Source organism: Cucumis melo, chromosome 10 (genome assembly GCF_025177605.1).
Source record: "Cucumis melo cultivar AY chromosome 10, USDA_Cmelo_AY_1.0, whole genome shotgun sequence".
NCBI lineage: Eukaryota > Viridiplantae > Streptophyta > Magnoliopsida > Cucurbitales > Cucurbitaceae > Cucumis > Cucumis melo.
In genome coordinates, this window is record NC_066866.1 from 24,698,139 (window position 1) to 24,718,878 (window position 20,740).

The 20,740-nt window shown below is 36.3% G+C and overlaps 1 long non-coding RNA gene across 1 annotated transcript; it reads right to left on the reverse strand.

Annotated features, from left to right (window-relative positions):
- Positions 1-1,312: 1,312 nt before the first annotated feature.
- LOC107992163 (uncharacterized) lies at positions 1,313-14,979 on the reverse strand. The gene is made up of 4 exons (XR_001764646.2): positions 14,732-14,979; positions 13,176-13,242; positions 12,295-12,414; positions 1,313-1,532 (listed from the first exon to the last, which is right to left on the reverse strand). It is a non-coding gene; the product is annotated as an uncharacterized LOC107992163 (long non-coding RNA).
- Between the last annotated feature and the right edge of the window lie 5,761 nt (positions 14,980-20,740).

Sequence of the window (20,740 nt, forward strand, 5' to 3'; positions counted from 1 at the left end):
ATGTGTTTCTTTACCAACTCACCACGCCATGCAGCAAACCCAAACTCTACACGTGGTCTACTTGTCAACGACGATTGAACTTTTCCTTTGAGGTACACACCTTATCTATTTGGGAAGCCAAACACTTTAATTGTCTGATCCTTCTATCTTCCTGGATGCAACATGCATTTATTTCATCTTGGAAAGTGGTAAAGTCATTATGACAAGACACTTCCTTGCCTTCTTCCGTAGGCATAGGCATTTCTTCTCGTATTACTATTCTAATCACCTAACTCTTAGCGTCTAACACATGCTTCTTCCCCGTCAGCTTATTCTTATCCTTATTCCATCGTTTGCCTTCTTGTGATGGAACTCAAACATTTTTTTTGCATGACCTTTTTATTCTTTGCATGTTCCTTCGCGGGATGTCCTATACCCTTTTTTGAAATGACTTCCCACCAAGGATTCTCTCCACCTAACTTCTTCTCTTTGGGTCAGGGCCTCACGCATATTCCTTTCATTGAATATGTTTGACGGTCAAGAATCTCTAAGCTTAGTATCCTTGTAGCAGGTTGTTTATCGCGTTGACAGTACATGATCAGGGCCTCACAGGGTCCATCCGCAGGGAAGCATGAAGATTAGTTTCTCAAAGTTAATTATTCAGTTAAAGTGATAAATGATGGGGTTTGGTGTTGTTTGAGATTCAAGTGAATGAAGTTCACAAAAAACAAAGACAGAAATGCAATCAAGCAAAAATGTTCTAGCTTAAAGGAATGAAATTGGTAAATGTAATAATTTTAATCATGGAATTATCAATTGTATGATTTTTAACTTCTTACCTATGCTAGCCCAATTGATTAGGAAAACTAACAAATGGTCCTAAATATCAAATTAGTCAATTAATTAGATGAGAAGCATTCTAATCAAGTTAACTAATTGTATTATGCTTTAGGGATTACACTAGGATAAATTTCTAATAGGAAAAGCCTAATTACAAATTTAATATTGTTTTTTCTTGGTCAATGGAACAATGCACTTTATTGTCAACCACAGATCACAAACCTAATCTAATGTAATGATGAAATAGTGTCATAGAATATAGTAAAATACACTTTTGGTCTCTGAGGTTTGAAGTTCATGTTTATTTGGTCTCTAAAATTTCAAAACAAAAAACTTTAGTCTCTCACGTTTGTAAAATAGTTTTAAATGGTCGTAGACTTAACTTTAAGTAAAAGGAATGCTTATTAAACTGTTATGTGCTTACGTGGAGGCTATTTGTTCGGATGACCTGTCAATTTTATTAGATTAATTGGAAAATGAATTACAAATAAAAGTTTAAAAATTAAAAGAAGCCACATGTGCCCTAAATTGCATTTCAACATAGCTCCGAATGATACTTGGTATAAACTTGCCATCTGCGCTGCAACTTGTGTAATCTTTCAAAGCCCATCGCCATCGCAAGCAGTCGTGAAAATTAAAGTTCATCATTGCAAAGCATCCACTTCCAGGGGAATTAGAGATGTGATAACGTGTTTAACAATAAGCCATGCTTCCTAATGAACAGTTTTCAACAGAAAAAGACTTTTTCTAAGCAATATACTGAGCCAATTAACCACAACTTTAATCCAAATTATATCATTTAAATCCAATTTTTTTGGTACAAGGGCCTCTGAAACTCCACTTTATCTCATGGAGTTTCATCCATCCCAAATGTCAACTTGGGAATAACCAACATTTCAAACGGTTAAGTTTTACATTAGAGGACAACATGATATGATCTCCAAAAAATTGATAGATTGGCTAGCAGACAATGAAAATTATTTAAGACAGATGATCTCGTCGGAAGTGTGTGATGAACACCCCAAATAAATAATCACAAAATAGAATATTTGATAGGAAATAAAAAACCTTATTGGAAGACTTTAACTCTTTTTGTGTGTATTCTACTTTACACTTGATAGATTACAATACAACATACCAATCCTATTTATAGGATTATCTAGATCCATAACTTCATATAACAATTAATTTCCTACTTAATTCATCAACGTATCTAATTTAAACAATCTTGCCAACTATTTATCAATTAATTATATATAACTTTCACATGTCTTAATTTTGTATTTAATTTATTTCAATTAATTAAAACATGCTTTACTTTTCAACATCCTCCCTTAAGCATGTTTTCTGAGAACTCCAAGCAAAGTTCTTAATCTGTTAAACACATTAATTTTGCGTGGCTTCGTGAAAATATCTGCAATTTGATCTTTACTCTTCACATATTTAACTTGAATCTCCTTCCTTGAAATGCAATCTCCGATGAAGTGATATCTAGTATCAATGTGTTTGCTACAATCATGGAACACAAGATTCTTTGCCAGAGCAGTTGTTGACTTAGTGTCTACATGGATCACAGTTGGATCATTTTACAAAATTTTAACTGTCTTTAATAAATTTCTTAACCAAACTGCATGACACACAAATGAAACTGCAATAACATATACTTCCTCACAAGTTGATAATGTCACAATAGGTTGCTTCTTAGAACTCCAATTAAATGTAGTACTACCAACGAAGAAAACATATCCACTAATACTATTTCGATCATTAGTATCTCCAGCCCAGTCACTATTGCAATAACTTTCAAGCTTGAATTCTTTGGATAAAGAATAAAATAACCCATAGTCAAGCGTACCTTTAAGGTAACGAAGAATTCTCTTTGATAATTTCAAATCAGTAGTTGTAGGAGATTCCATAAATCGACTCACCAATTCAATGTTGAATAGAATATTTGGTCGTTTGCAAGTCAAATATGTCAAACTCCTAACCAAACTTTTGCAATATGAAGGATCGACATAGTCTCCTTCTTCATATTTTGATAGTTTGGTCCCAATTTCAATCGGAGTTGTAACAGGCTTAGAATTGATCATATTGAACTTCTCTAGAATTTCTCTAGTATATCGTTCTTGGGAGATGAAAATACCTTCCTCTAACTGCTTTACCTCAATGCCAAGATAATATGACGTCAACCCTATATCTGTTATTTCAAATTTCTAAGTCATCGCCTTCTTGATATCTTGAAACATACTTGAATAATTTATTGTAAAAATTAATTAATTCATCAACATACAAACAAACCACCAAAATATCTCAATGACCATTAGTCTTAATATAAAGAGAATGTTTATAAGAGCACCTCAAATACCCATTATAAAGGAAAACTTTGTTCATTATGCTATTCCACATTCTTAGTTCTTGTTTCAATCCACATAATGCCTTCTTCAATTTTAGAACTTTATCCTCTTGGCTTTTCACACAATAACCAAGAAGTTGTTTTAAGTAGACTTATTCTTCTTGATATCCATTCAAAAAGGTTTATTTGACGTCCATCAGAAGGATCTTCCAATTATTTTGAGTAGCAAGTGCAATTAACCACCTTATGGTTTCCAAGTAAGCAACGAGAGCAAATACTTCATTGTAATCTCTTAAATTTTTAGTTTATCATATATGTGTCATAAACTTCTCATGCCACAAGGCCCTTCACTTGAACTTGTAGATAATGAAGGTGTGTTTTGTTGTGGAGTGATTGGCGATGTTAGTGGTGTTAATGGAGAAGCAATATCACTAGGGTCATCATGATCATCGGGAAAAAACAAAAATTTGTAGTCTTCCTGTTCGTCATTCCAATTCCTTGATGCTTTTTCATCGATCAAACAAAGCATCTCTACTTATCATCGTCTTCTTTGTAACAAGATTATAAATCTTGTAGTCTTTTGAGCTTGCATCATAGCCAACAAAAATATGTTTCTCAATTTTATCATCAAGCTTTACTACACTTTTAATCAGGTATACGCGCATAAGAAATGCATCCAAATACTCACAAATGAGCAATGGATGGTTTTCTTCTTTTCCTCAGGCTTGTTGAAGAGTTTTGTTCCATAAGCTTATACTAGGGGACTGATTTGACAAGTACACTATACATTTCAACAACTTTGCCTAAAATTTTTTTGGCATCTTCTTGCTATTCAACATGCTTCGAGCAATGTTAAGTATTGTTCAGTTCTTCCTCTCAACAACACCAAGATCGATGAATTCCATTTTATGCGCAAAAAGTTTTGAATTTAATTTGAAGTGAATTATTCCACCTCCCCTGTCTGATCTCAAAGCTTTTATGTGACTTTCTTTTTCAACAAGGGCTTTAAAAATCTTGAACATGTCAAATACTTCTAATTTCTCCTTGACAAAACAAACCTAAGTTTTTTGGCTGAAATCAATAATAAATAATAAGAAATAATTATTTTTACCAAAAGAACTTGGTTTGATCGGTCCACAAAGATCAATGTGAACTAACCTTAGTGGTCTCCTTGCTCTCGAAGATTATTCTTATGGAAAACTCTTCCTTGATTGTTTGTCATAAAGACAACCTTCAGAAAATTGATTTGGATGTTTGACGTACGCAACCCTTTCACCATGTCCTTTCTAGCTAATAGTCTCAAGCCATCGAAGTTCAAATGCCCAAATCACAAGTGCCAAATCCAATTTGGATCTTTTAAACATGACTTTAAATATTTAGCTACATATCAATTTGAATGCTTAATAAACACATTCTATTTTTTGTCATTTGCACTTTAGCAATCTTATTGTCATGATTATCTCTTATCAAAAGACTATAATCCTTTATCAAAATACTATAGCCTTTCTTCATATCAGTCACATAAACATTAGAGATAAATTTTACTTTTTCCTTTAACTAGAATTTTTGTGGCATCACCAAATACGATATCGTCAGCAACAGATTCATCATACATTGTTTTCACATGTTTCCACACCTTTGCATGCTAGAAGCAATGATGAACACCACTTTCTTCATCTTTCTTAGCCTAATTTACATTTTCTTCAACTCTATTTTTGCATTCTCAAAACGAATGGTCGAATTTATCACTATTATAACATTCAACCTAACTTTTGTCATATCTCTTGTTATTATTTGATCCTTCTCCATTTGGCCTCGAATAATATTATCTTCACGACGTCTTGATGAATTTGAGTTTGAATTACTCTCATCAAATTTTCTTTTATCGTAGTTTACTCAACTTCGACCTTTGAAATCACCACGTCCATGGCTGCCACTTTATCCTCGACCTCGATTGACTTTTTCTAGATTGTTTTCTTTTTTTTTTTTAATTTAATCTTTGATTGAAAAAGTTGCTCAATCATCAGCTTGATCTTCATGGGCTTGTAAAAAATTCATAAGTTGATTAATGGACATTGTATTTAAATCCTTTGATTCTTCAATAGGTATGACAATGAAATTGAATTTTTTATCCAATGAGCGAAGTATCTTTTCTACTACTTGCTCACACTTATTGTCTCACCATATCTTTTCATTTCTTTTACTACTGCTAACAATTTTGAACTGCATTATGAAACTACTTTAGACTCCTTCATATGTAGTGATTCATAATCATCTTTCAATTTTTTAAGGCAAAACCTTTTTGTACTCGATCTACTCCTTTATATGTATTCTCCAAAATTTGATACGAGTACTATACAAATTACCTTCGAATGTGCACATATGGTTTCCAATTTGATTATTGATGTGAAGGCTTTATGGAGAGGCCTAAGTCAGTTACATCAGTGAAGGCCTCATTGCCTATGGGAGGAAGGTTCAGTAATATCTAACCTATATTATTAATGTATAGTAAGATTCTAGTGTAATATGATTAAATGTTATGGATGTTGGAGGAAACCTCTGAAAAGTTTCTAAAGTTTTACTCCACTATTTCTTCAATGGTTTCAATGTTTAAAATTTAAGCATTGAGCAAAACTATTTGGAAATTATTTTTTGAGAATATCACTCACTGGGCATTTTCAGCTCATTCTTTTCAAAACGTTTTCTTACTTTCCAAATAAGGATCATTTGCCCTAAGTTGAGCTTATCGCTGCTATGTCAACTTCTCTCTTAGAAGAAATTGCTAAGTTGTTATAGTTATGTAATACTGTGGTGGGTGGAGGTTGTATAGAGGATTGTATAGAGGTCTAGACGATTAGATATTTGTAAGTAATATGTCTTATATAATATTGCATAAGTTGGGTTGTACTTAAATTTCCTTAAGATTAGAATAAGTTTTATGCTTTCGTTGTATTTTAAATTGAGTAAAAGTACTTAAAGGAAATAGGGCCAGCAAATATCGTTGAGGTAAGAGACGGTATCAGCTGACTTCATGCCGTCTCTTGAGTCAAGAGTAGATGGTCTGGGAGGGGATGTGATAGTTAAATACTTCAAAATTTTGATGACTCATTTTGCATAATTATGAAAGTTAAAAATTCTATTAGAAACCTTTTTTTAAGAAAGTAAATTTAGCTTGTTAATTCTTTAATGCTAGCTACATATATTTGTCTAAATTTTCTAGCATTGTGTAATAACCCAGGCCTAAGACTTGGACCAAGATTTGAAAATTGATGGCATCAACATTCCTTAGGTATTTTCAGCATGCTTTGTCCTCACTTGCATGCATTCTAGAAAAAATCCTAAGAAGTCATTCAATATAGAATTGTTCCAAGCTAAGCACGCTTAACTTCGAAGTTCCTATGATTAAGCCACCAAAAAAAGTTGCACTTTATTGGTATAAGTAGTGACTTTTAATTTTTTAAGCCTTTCTTAATCATACTTTCATATTCTCAAGATCCCTCTAGCATTCAAATGTGATATCGGTTCATTCATGCCTCATCCTAAACTCAGGGCGTTACACATTGTTTCTTGAGCTATTTGTGTGGTTGTTGTAAGACCCAAATCACATTCTAACTAAGCATTAAGACCACATGTGATAGAAATTGGCTACATTAAGGTTGCACGGGATGAGATTCGATGACTGGAAGCATTGCGAAACAAATTGTGTAAGGCATTCTAGTGATGCAATAAGAAAGAGTTGTGCATTGAGGCGAGAGGCGATATGAGCTTTCTGCACCATGACGTAGCTAACGCCATCCTTACATAATAAGGTTAGAGTTTGAACTGACATCATCCTTATTAATAGAGTGCAAAAGTCTAATGAAATATCTAACAATCCCTAAAGAGTTTGAAAGGATGATTTTAAATGAAGTTAAGGTGAGAAAGTAGGCTTGAGAAGTGTCATTGTAAGTGTGTCATGGTAGGTAGAAAGAAGAAAACTTATGAAGGAATGGCTTAAGAATTAGAGGATGTTAAGTTGAAAAGGGAAAAAAATTTGGCGAAGTCCACGCTTTGGCATTTTGAGCTTGGTATGTAGCCAAAGAAGAAGAAGATAACTTCCAAAGAGGTTATCTAGGCGTTCAAACAATGGTGGACAGCCAAATAAGGAGAAAGTAACTTCTAAAGAGGTCATTTTGGGCGAGTTGATGGTGAGCTACGCGGCAAGCTTAGGTTAACTGCGTGGCCGAGAAGAATGGAAAAACCTCTAGGTGTGCTAGGTGAGATGGCCTTGGCTAGGCGAGAAGGATGTCCATAGAGGTTAGTTGAGCATTTAGGCCATGTAAGGAAACTTACTTAGAGGTTAATAAGACATGACCAGGCGAGATAAGGTTAGCGACCATTTACCAAATGAGCTTAGCAAGGTGTTCGACTAGTTGTTTGACATTTAGGCGAGATGATGAAGAGATGGAGTCTGTGAAGTGCTTTACATGTGTCATGTGCATGCATAAATTACATTTTGGCAAGTAGGAGGTGTCAATAACTTTTCATGCAAGACTCAGTATAAATAGTTTAAAATAAAATTTCTCCCAGTTTACTCGTGCAATTTTGGTAAAATTGGTCCAAAAAGTTCAAAATTTGAGTATATTTTCTAAGTTAGGGCTGCTAGTTTAATTGGCCAGAGTGGTGTGCGGTAAGCCCTGCACACATGAGAAGGACCACGCGAGACGCATAAGGCACACACGACATGCCCTTGCAAGGTTAACATGTGGCATGGCCTGCATAAGCCCTGCGCACACATGCCAGCACCTACTGCCCTTCCTTGCATGCCAGACCATGCCAATATGTGATTTTGGGTTGCTTTTGGTGATTTTGGAAAATTTAAGTGAAGTTTCAATATTTTTATGATAAAATAAAATTAAATGGAATTATTTTCCACTATTTTATGTCAAGAGGAGATTGGAAAAGTTTACAGGTCGAGGGTTTAAGCCACCATCTGTGAGTGACAAAATAATTTCTAAATGGAGTTTCTAAATATGTTTTACAAGCTATAGTTTTAGTATGCTTTTGTAATAATTATTTAACTATATTGATCATTAGATCTCTATTTACTAGCATGTTTATGAAAAGTATTTAAGTATGCTTATTTAGAAAATGTTTCCAAAGCATGAGTTTAGGAAACGTTTAGCAAAGCATTTATTTATTGAGAAATTGCTAATGAAATTGACAAGCGATGTTTATGATTATGCTTTGTATCTAAAACAGATTTACTTAATGTATTAAAAGATGTTGTAAAAGCATGAGTTTATTGAGAATCGTTTTAAGCAAGAAAAGCATGTTTGTTCTATATACCGAGTTCTCGACATGCAATATGCACAGAGTTTCAGGGGTAAAGGGCTATGATGACCACTTTACTAGTGCCATCAAGTTTAGGTAGGATAGTATGATCAGTGCTCTGCTATCTTAACTTAGTTTAGGCATGACATCGTCATGACTGAGTTCAAGCATGATATAGTCATGATCGAGTTATCAAGCATGGTAGGTCGAGCTAGTTACTATCGTGATTGAGTTTCCAGAATATAGAATTAACTAAGACAAAGAAACAAAGATATGTTTTAGAAAGAAAAATAGCTTCTAGAAGATAGAAAAAATATACTTCCAAAGGCGAAAAAAGTTTTAAAAGATTCTATTCTTACGATATGTTTTATGAATGATTTAAGAAAAATAATGAAGTTATTTCAAAAGGTATGTTTTATTAAAACCGTCACTCATTGGGCTTTTTAGCTCACCATTTCTAAAAAATTTTCCACTATCCAGCTAAAGATCGTGATTTGAGAGCCTAATCGTTGTCTCAAAGTCTGTTGTGCAAAGTTGTAGAAAGTTTTGCTATTGTTAGTCAATACTTAGGGTCACTTTTGTGTTGTACAGAAATTTAGGGTTAAGTTCAATTGTTTAGTTTTCATTTGGTCTAAAAGGTCGATATGTAAACAATGGTCTTTAGCCTTAACATGTTTTAAAGTAATGTAATGAAATGTATCTAACGTAGGTTTATCGTCTTATTCCGCTGTGTAAGTTTTAATTTACTCAAGTTCATTAGCATTCTAAAGGGTTTAGTAGTTAAGGTCAACTAGTGTTGTTTCAAAATGGAAGCGACATTGGTTGACTCCATGTCGTCTCTCAGGTCGAAATTAGGTGACTCGAAAGGAGGTGTGACACTGTTGGGCAAAACATGGAGGAAAGTATGTTTGACCGCTTTGCTAAAAGGTTGGTTGATCACTTTATGCTTACACCTTCCACGGTAGACAAAAGGTTTGGCATTGAAAGATCAAAGGCGTTAGGAGCAATGATCTTTGAAGGAATAATTAACTTAGCAGACACGAAGAAGTGGTAGAGTTTCATAAAGAAATGTTTTGGGGTGATAGAATGCCCTAAAGAAAGAAGAGTTAAGTTAGTAACAGCTTTGTAGCAAGGTGTCACTGAAGATTGGTGGACTCTCCATATGGCAAGAGTGGGAGGAATAGACTCTGTCTTATGAGAGGAGTTCAGAAAAGTTTTTCAAAATAAGTTTTATCCTCGTCCGTTTTGTGATGCAAAGAGAAATGAGTTCATGAGTTTAGTACAAGGCAATATGACTGTCATGGAGTACGAAAAGAAGTTCACTGAAATGGCTAATTATGTGTTATGCTTTGTGATAGATGAGACGGACAAGTGCATGCACTTTCAAGATAGTCCGAGGATAGAAATTTGAGCCCTAATAATGACCAGTGCGGCCTTATCATATTTTTCTAAATTGGTCAAGGCGGCTATGTGCATTAAAAGGTGCCTAGCTAAAGGGAAGAGTAGAAGTGCAAAGGAAGGCCAATCGGACCAAATCACTAGCAATATGTACGCAAAGAGGTAAACGACGTAGTGAGAATTGGCGTTTTGCGCCAGACGTTCATCAGAAGGGTGATTTTAAAGCTCGTTCTAATGTTTCTTCTGGATTAAAATGAGCCATGGCTGGACCTTATAGAGAAAAATAAAAACCAAGGGAGAGGAAATGTCCCAGTTTGGACAGAGGAAGCCTCATAAAGAAGATGGCTGGACCATGTTCAAATTGTGGAGGAAGACTTAGTCAAGTAAAAGTTGTTTTAATTGCCGTCAGTCAGGACATTTTATTATGTATTGCCCTAACTTGGGAGCTCAAAATGCCCAAGGAACTGTATCGCAATCTCTAAAAAACCTTATTACCCAGTGGAAATGGAGAAGGGCCAAGTGGAATTAAAGGACTTGGAAGACCCAAGTCTAAAGGGAAGGTCTCGTTGGGACTCATGATGAGGCTAGAAATAGTCCTCACGTAATTACAGGTTCGTTAATGATTTGTAACACTCCTACACTTGTGTTGATTGATTCTTGAGCTACACATTCTTTTATTTCTATATCGCATGCAAAGTCTTTGAATCATAAGATAGAACCTCTAGAAGGTGGAATGTTGATCAGTACACCTTCAGGAGAAGTGTTTATAGTAGAATCTGTATGTAAGAATTGCGAGCTAAGAGTTGAGAATGTCACTATGCGAGTAGACTTGATTTTATTTAAACTTGATGAATTAGATGTGATATCGGGGATGGATTTCCTCAACAAATACCATGCAGTATTGGACTGTTCAAATAAGGAGGTAGTGTTAAAAGAACCTAGAAAGTTTGAAGTTAAGTTTGTACAACGATAAGAAGGTGGAATTAGCAAACATAATTTTAGCGTCTAAAGCAAGAAAGTTGATGACAAAAGGGCATACCGCCTACGTTGCTCGCATAATTGACACTCAGGTGAAAGGAAAGGAACTTGAAAGTGTGCCTATAGTTTGTGAATATTTGGACTATTCCTAGAAGAAATAAGTGGATTACCCCTTAAAAGTGAAATTGAGTTCACTATTTAAGTTGTACCAGGAACAACGTCAATTTCTCAAACCCTTCATATCATAGCACTGAACAAACTGAAAGAGTTAAAGAATCAATTGCAAAAATTATTAGAAAAGGGTTATATCTGGTCTAATACCTCACCTTAGGAAGCACCTGGCTTATTTCTAAAAAAGAAAGAAGGTTCATTAAGACTATATATCGATTACCGATTGTTGAACAAAGTGACAACTAAAAATAAGTCCCCTTTACCTCGAATTATCTCTTTGACCATTTAAAAGGCAGCCTTAGTGTTTTCAAAGATAAACTTGTGTTGAGGTTATCATCAGCTGAGAATCAAGGAGTCAGAAGTACCTTAGATAGCCTTCAAGAAGCGTTGTCGACATTATGATTTCTTAATAATGCCTTTTGGTTTAATGAATGCACCAATGACTTTTATGGACTTGATGAACATAATATTCCATCATTATTTGGATCAATTTGTCGTTATTTTTATTGATGACATTTTGATTTACTCAAAGAACGTGACAAGACAGGCGAAACACTTAAGGATTGTATTACAAATCTTGTGAGAAGAGAAGATATTCACAAAGTTCAGTAATTGTGTGAGTTTAGGTTGAATCAAGTTGTATTCCTTCGATACGTAATATCCTTAGAATGACATGAATAAATTTGCAAAAGATTGAAGCAATCGAAAGTTGGGTACGTTCTAAGACATTTTGTTGGCAGGCTACTATAGGCATTTTGTTGAAGGACTCTCCAAGATTGCTATTGCTTCAACATAACTCACAAAGAAGACAACGAGATTTGATTGAACGAAAGAATGTAAGAAGAGTTATCAAGAGTTAAAATGCAGACTTACAATCGCACCCATTTTCGCATTGCCTACTCCTAGAAAAGGGTTTGAGCTTTTGTGCGACGGGTCACATCAAGGCCTAGGATACATCAAGACAGCTGAAGTTGCATGAATGCAAATACCCAACGCATAAAGAATTGGAAACTATTGTTCATACATTGAAAATTTAGAGACATTACTTATTTAGGGAGAAGTGTTATACTTTCACTAATCATAAGAGTTTGAAATACATTTTTTTATCAAAAATAGCTGAATTTGACACAAAAGGCATTGGATAGAGCGCATTAAGGATTATGAATGTACTATTTACTATCATATTGGAAAAATCAATATAGTAGCTGATGCATTGAGTAGTACGAATTCAAGTAAAGAAAGTAAGAGGAGAATAACCTTACTGAAAGAATTGAAAGGCTATGAGATAATTTTAAGCACATGGACAGTTGGGAATTTGATAACACAATTCCAAGTTAAATCCATACTTGAAGAAGAGATTGTTAAAATGCAACCTTTAGACCCTGCATTAAGAAAGTTAGCCAAAGAAGTGAGATGCAAAAGATGGTCATATTATGTGTTCAGAAATGATGGCAAGTTGATTAAAGAAGGAGACTATGCGTTCCAAATAATAAGGCATTGAAAGAAAGTATTTTAGAAGAAGCGCACAGTTCAGTCTACACGATGTATCCTAGAAGTATTAAGATGTATAGAACCTTCAAAGTCTCCTATTTATGGCCAAGTATGCGATGAGAGATAAATAAAGTTGTAGCTAAGTGTTTGTTATGTCAACAAGTCAAACTGCAATGCCAAAAGCCTAGAGGAATGCTTTGCCCTTTGCCTAGTCTGGAGTGGAAGTGGGAGCATGTCACTATGGATTTCTTGTTTGATTTGCCCAGAACTTCTAGTGATGTCACACCCCCTCGGACTACCTGCTATCCTAGACCGAAAGATGGCGTGAAGCTGACAAACAACACTTTTCTTTACCTGTATCTGTCGACTCTGCTTAAAACTTTAATATGATGAACTTGCCAACCTCGTATATAAACTATTATACATGCACACAACACAGCGAATCCTAGACTAATTATATACATGCATGAAATGTATGTTGAAAATAACTAATTTCACAAGTAAACCTAGAGACACCTTAATCAAAATATAACCAACAAAGGTTTATACAACCGCAGCTCTTAAAGCTTACAGAAACTGTGGAGTATCTATATCATACAAAGATATATACATTATAATACAACAAACTCTATGCACAACTCTAACCACGTACTGGCAATTGATATCGAAACTTCAGCAGACTAAAGTAGTCTATCAGGCACCGGAAACTCGATCTCTACCTGGAAAGTATGTAAAATATTTTGGAAGGGTAAGCTATAAAGCTCAATGAGTGACTCAGTTTAAAATTAGAAATTTAAAAGTAAGAGCACGTGAAAGCTTACACTTATAAATCCGTTTATACAAGTCGTAAACATAGACGTATAATCATAAGAATAGCTTCCTTAAATATTCAGTATATAAGTCATTGAAATCTAGCAAGACCTATCAAGTATGTCAAAATATTTAACTAACATGAAAAATCTACGTTGTGTAAGGTAAACCCAGTACAACAACGTTTACAAGGTCTACGATGTAGTGCGGCCCGTCCAACACTCCCATTGTCTTTGTCGTAGTGGGGCCCATCTAGCACTCACGACGGCATCGTTGTTACATAGTACACTTAACGTCGACAACAGAATCTAACATGTGTGCACACGGTACCATATAGCCTCGGGCTCAACACCTCAGTCATGTAGTTAATAGAAACATCAGAAAAATCGTATGAAAACATTAAAACATGTATGGCCGCTATCCTTTTCTTTCGTAAAGCTTAAACTTACATAGATTATTCGTGAAAAGCTATAGTTCTCAAAACAAAACTTGGTAACTCATACCTTGTTTGAAACACAGTGGTTCAAAAAATTTCTAGATATTCAATGATCACGTGCTAGCATAAACATTCAGTAAGAATTCTAGTCTCGAAACTCATACTTGAAAATAATCATAGACTTCAAATGACTTTCAATGGTTTGTAAATAAATATGTAGATCAATTAGCCATAGTAAATATTTAGGAGAAAGAAAATATTTTAAAAACTGGTTTTGGTCACTCACAGTCTTTAGACTAGTTTTTCGATGTGTAAATCCGACCTATTTTCTCTTGGCTTGTCAAACAACCAGAACCGAGTATTAGAAACCTAAATATTACGATCTTCAAATTTTATGTATAACATGGCTCACTAAGGATAATGCTAAAGATGTCCATCTTAAAAACAATAAACCATACTCAACACACTTCTCAGAATTTTCCTCATTTGCAACACGAAATTCAAATAATCATACCTCTTTCAATACTTAACCAAAATGAGATTTCTTTATATTAAAATCTTCATTTTGAGGTTCTCTAAAACTTACCTCAAGACATGTAAATCTGAGTCCCTTTAAATAAACCCAGATAACCCTCGAAACAGAACAACTTCAATAATCGCGCGCACACTACCCCTTTAACTGGTTCCTACAATTTAACTTATTTTTAGTCGATTTTGGTTTACGATTTCTTCATGAAAGTTGTAGTCAATTGAATAATATTTTCAACCATACCAAAGAGAGATCATAAATACACCGGTACTCACGGTAAAACATGAAAAACCAGAGACCTCCGAAAATCGCGTGAAAACCAGCTGCCCTATTTTTTCATAAAAAATCACACAATGAACATCCAAATTCGCTCAAACATTCTTCTTAAAATTTGTTTGAAAATAAATTAGATTTCAGTAAATGTAAACCTCACCTCTTAATTCTTTTTGTGTAGCTTAGAATCAACAAAACATTAGAGGTGTGTTGTGTGATTCAATTTCATCCAAGGATGAAGCTTTGCTTGCAATTCCCTTGTCTGTCTTCAACAAAACTTCTTGAACTTCTTCTTCTTTCTTTCTTGGCCTTCTTCCCTTTGAAATTTCTCTGAAAGTTGGTGCAGAAACGGTAAAGAAAGTGGTGGAAATGGATGGAGAAAACCTTGGCAGTGGAGGGAAGAGAAGAAGAAAAGTAAAATGAAAATTTTCTTCTTCTTTTTTTTTTCCCTTTATCCTTTCTTTTATCTTTATTTTACTTAATAAAAATATTAAATATATATATATAAATATATATATGGGAAATTGTATTGGGTGGCACAATAAAAATCCAATTTAGCAATATTAGGACTAACATTTTTAATTTTGCAAATATAGCAACTTTTTAAAATCCGACGAGCACACTTCCGAACCTACACCTCCGGAAAACGTGTCAAGGAGCATGCCAGAAATGTAGATTGAAGTCTTCGGAGCACGAACCTCGTAGATCGAAACACTTATGACCAATACGGAGCAAAGGGAAAAAACCATCGAGGGACCGCTTTTTACCCCAGGACGAGAAAACTGAGTCCGGGGCATTCTCACTCGCGTTTTCTTGCGACGAGCACTGGAAGTCCTCGACCTCAGCCTGTTTCCTTCGCTGCAAGTGCATTTCCAATGGTTTCTGACACCGGACGAGCGTTCGCCACTCGTTGGAAGCATTGGCCATCTTTTGGACCGTTTTGGGACGCACCACAGTTCTCCCTCCAACGAGCTCGCTTCCAGACCTATACCTCTGGAAAACGTGTCAGGGAGCATGCCAGGAGTGTGGGTTGAAGTCCTCGGAGCACGAGCCCCGAAGATCGAAAGACTTATGACCAATACGGAGCAAAGAGAAGAAACCGTCGGGGGACCGCTTTTTACCCCAGGACGAGAAAACTGAGTCCGGGGCATTCCCGCTCGCGTTTTCTTGGGACGAGCACCGGAAGTCCTCGAGCTCAGCCCGTTTCCTTCGCTGCAAGTGCATTTCCAGTGGTTTCTGACACCGGACGAGCGTTCGCCACTCGTTGGAAGCATGGGCCATCTTTTGGACCGTTTTGGGTCGCACCACAGTTCTCCCTCCAACGAGCTCGCTTCCCGACCTATACCTCCGGAAAACGTGTCAGGGAGCATGCCAGGAGTGTAGGTTGAAGTCCTCGGAGCATGAGCCCCGAAGATCGAAAGACTTATGACCAATACGGAGCAAAGGGAAGAAACCGTCGGGGGACCGCTTTTTACCCCAGGACGAGAAAACTAAGTCCGGGGCATTCCCGCTCGCGTTTTCTTGGGACGAGCACCGGAAGTCCTCGAGCTGAGCCCGTCTCCTTCGCTGCAAGTGCATTTCCAGCAGTTTCTGACACCGGACGAGCGTTCGCCACTCGTTGGAAGCATTAGCCATCTTTTGGACCGTTTTGGGTCGCACCACAGTTCTCCCTCCAACGAGCTCGCTTCCCGACCTATACCTCCGGAAAACGTCTCAGGGTGCATGCCAGGAGTGTGGGTTGAAGTCCTCGAAGCACGAGCCCCGAAGATCGAAAGACTTATGACCAATACGGAGCAAAGGGAAGAAACCGTCGGGGGATCGCTTTTTACCCCAGGACGAGAAAACTGAGTCCGGGGCATTCCCGCTCGCGTTTTCGTGGAACGAGCACCGGAAGTCCTCGAGCTCAGCCCGTTTCCTTCGCTGCAAGTGCATTTCCAGTGGTTTCTGACACCGGACGAGCGTTCGCCACTCGTTGGAAGCTTCGGCCATCTTTTGGACCGTTTTGGGTCGCACCACAGTTCTCCCTCAAACGAGCTCGCTTCCCGACCTATACCTCCGGAAAACGTGTCAGAGAGCATGCCAGGAGTGTGGGTTTGTCACACCCCCTCCCGGACTACCTTCTACCTTAGACCGAAAGATGGCGTGAAGCCGACGAACAACGTTATTCTGTACCTGTATCTGTCGACTCTGCTTAAAACTTTCATGTGATGAACTTGCCAATCTAGTATATAAACTATTGTACATGCCACAAAACACATCGGATCCTAGGCTAGTCAAACACAGCTAGTCGAACACATACATGAAGTGTACCTCAAAATTTACCAATTTCACGAGTAAACCTAAAGACACCTTAATAAAAATGTAACCAACAAAATTTACACAACTACAGCTCCTAAAGCTTATACAAACTGTGGAGTATCTATAACATACAAGGGTGTGAATACATCACAACACAACAGACTTTATGCCCAACTCAAAACACGTACTGGCAATCGATAATGAAGCTTCCGCAGACTAAGGCAGTCTATCAGGCACCGGGAAGTCGATCTCTACCTGGAAAATGGGTAAAACATTTTGGAAAGGGTGAGCTATGGAGCTCAGTGAGTGACTCAGTTTAAAACTATGAATTTAAAGATAAGAGCACGTGAAAACTTTACACATATAAATCTGTTTATACAAGTCGTAAATGTAAATGTGTAATAGTAAGAATAGCTTCCTTAAATACTCAGCATGTTCATCATTGAAATCTAGCAAGGCATATCAAGTATATCGAAGCATTTTAACTAACATGACGAATCTACGTTGTGTAGGGTACACCTAGTACAACAACGTTTACAAGCACTACGATGTAGTGGGGCCCGCCCAGCAATCACGACAGCATCGTTGTTACGGAGTACACTCAACGTCAACAACGAAATCTAACCAGTGTGCACACGGTAATCTCTAGCCTCAGGCTCAAGATCTCAGTCATGTAGTTAATGAAAATTTCATAAATCATCATAAAATATTAAAACATGCCTGCTTATAAATTTTACACAAAGCTCGAACTTTACTCAGCTCTTTCGTGGAAAATTGTAGTTCTTAAAACAAAACTTCATACTAATTCATGCTTTGCTTAAATTATTGTGGTTTAAATACTTTCCAAACATTTAATATCTACGTGCTAGCATAAATTTCTTTAAGAAATCTAGTCTCCAAATGTATGCTTGAAAATAGTCATGAAATTCAAATACCTTTCATGGCTTCGTAAATAAACATTTATCGCATTCAATCATAATAACAGTTATGGAAAATATTTCAAAGTTGGTTTTGTCACTCACAGTCTTGGGCTAGATCCTTGGTCTATAAGCTCGGTTTAATTCTTCTCGGCCTGCCAACAACCCAACCGAGTATTAAAACCTTAAACATTCTGGTTTCCTAAAGATATACATAACATGTCGCACCAAAGATGACGCTCACGAAAACAAAGCTTAAGAAATAAAATCCTATTTCAACAATTCTTTAAAATTTCCAGATTTCTAACATAAACTTCAAAGAACTATAACTTTCTCAATACTTAACCAAAATGAGTGTTCTTTATATCAAACTCTTCATTTTGAGATCCTCTAAAACTTACCTGAAGACATATAAATCTGATTCCCCGTGCATAAACACATATAACCCTCAAAACAGAACCACTTCCAGAATCGCGCGCACACGACCTCTTTAACTTGTTCCTACAATTTAACCAATTTTTAGTCGTTTTTGGTTTACAATGTCTTCATGAAAGTTGTAGTAAATTGAATAAGCTTTCCAGCCATACCAAATAGAAATTCTAACTCCACCGATACACTCTGAAATACAAGAAAAACCAGAGACCTCCTGATTTCGAGTGAAAACCAACTGCCCTGTTTTCTTCATCAAAAAGCACCAAATGAAAATCCGAATTTGCTCCAACGTTCTTCATAAAGTTTGTTTAAAAATGAGTTAACTTTCAGTAAATGTAAATCTCACCTCTTAATTCCTTTTGAAGAGTTCAAACCGAATTAAAAACCAGTGATGTGCAGAATGAACTAAAATTCAGCCATTGATACACTTTGCTTGAATTCTCCTCCTCTTCTTCAACCTAAAAATTCTAGTAAAATTTCTCTTCTTCTTCCAAACTCTCTCTTAGAAGTTCTCTGCAAATTGAAGAAGGAAAAAGAAAAAAAAAATAAAGGGAACTTGGATGTCTTCAAACTTGGCGGTGAAGGGAAGAGAAGAAGAAGAAGAAAAGAGAAAATGAAATTTTCTTCTCCTTTTCTTCTTTTTGTCCTTTCTTTTCTTTCTTTTCTTTAATTAATTTAATAAAAATATTTAATATATAAATATATATATTTATATTTACACTTAATTTCCATTTTTTTTTCTTTTTTTTTTCCACATTTAAAGAAATTAAACCAAGAAAATATCGGGTTTACAACTTACCTTCCCTTTAGAAAATTTCGTCCTCGAAATTTAGAATGTCCTTAACTGAAAAGTATCGGATAGCTCTTCTTCATCTGATATTCTGGTTCCCAAGTTGCCTCCTCCGCTCCATGATGTCTCCACAAAACTTTTATGAGTGGAATCGTTTTGTTTCTCAAAACTTGTTCCTTTCTGTCGAGAATCTGAACTGGTTCTTTAACATAACTCAAATCTTCTTTTAATTCAACTGGTTGATCTTGCAACACATGCGATGGATCTGGTATATATTTTCTTAACATGGATACATGGAAAACATCATGTATTCGTGCAAGTTCTATTGGCAACTCAAGTCTATACGCTGCCGGTCCCACTCGTTCCGTTATCTGATATGGCCCAATATATCTAGGACTTAACTTACCTTTTCTTCCGAAACGAATAACACCTCGCCATGGAGATAATTTCAAGAAAACTTGATCTCCAACTTGGAATTCTAGGTTTCTTCGTCGCTTATCCGCATAACTTTTCTGTCGATCTTGGGCTTTCCTCAGATTTTCTCTGATCAACTTAATATTGTTTGTCGTAATCTGAACCAACTCAGGACCTACTAACTTCCGCTCTCCCACTTCATTCCAGCACACAGGAGTTCTGCATGGTCTCCCGTATAAGGCTTCATATGGTGCCATACCGATACTAGACTGATAGTTATTATTATAAGCAAACTCCATAAGTGGCAAGTGGGTATCCCAACTTCCTTTAAGTTGTAGGACACATGCTCTCAACATGTCCTCTAAAGTTTGGATGGTCCTCTCGGACTGACCATCTGTTTGGGGATGAAATGATGTACTAAACTTTAGCCCTGTTCCCATTGCTTTCTGTAAACTAGGCCAAAATTTAGAAGTAAACCTCGGATCCCTATCTAAAACTATGGACACTGGTACTCCATACTGACTCACAATCTTATCAACATATAATCTCGCTAGCTGGTCTAACGTAGATGTCATTTTAATCGGTATAAATCGTGTCGTCTTGGTGAGTCTGTCTACTATTACCCATATACCATCATGTCCACTGGATGTACGAGGTAATCCAAATAGAAAATCCATAGTACTATGCTCCCATTTCCACTCTGGCACTGGCAAAGGATTAAGAAATCCTCCTGGCCTCTGTCTTACTGGTTTAACCTGTTGACAAATCAAACATCTATCAACATATTCAGCTATCTCTTGCTTCATTCCAGACCACCAATAAGTTTTCTTTAAAGTTCTGTACATCTTGGTGCTACCTGGATGCATAGCGTAAGCTGAACTGTGAGCTTCTTCTAGAATAGCATTCTTAAGCTCACTGATATTCGGAACACATAATCTTCCTTGTTTAACAATGGCTCCATCTGTTCTCAGCTCAAACTCCACCTCTAAGCCTTTCTTGGATTTCTCAAACTTCTTCTGTAAATTACTGTCTTCTGACTGTCTTCTTACAATCTCAGTTACTAGAGAAGACCGAACCTGAAATTGAGCTAAGAGACTTCCTGAATCCTCTGTAGTTACTACTGCCTTGGAACCTCTTAACTCATTCAACAAAGCTACTCGAATACCACACAAGGCACTCTTCGAAAGTCTTGACTTCCTACTTAATGCATCTGCTACTACGTTGGCCTTACCTGGATGATACTCTATAGTACAATCATAATCTTTAATCAGTTCTAGCCATCGCCTTTGTCTCAGATTTAGCTCTTTTTGATCAAAAA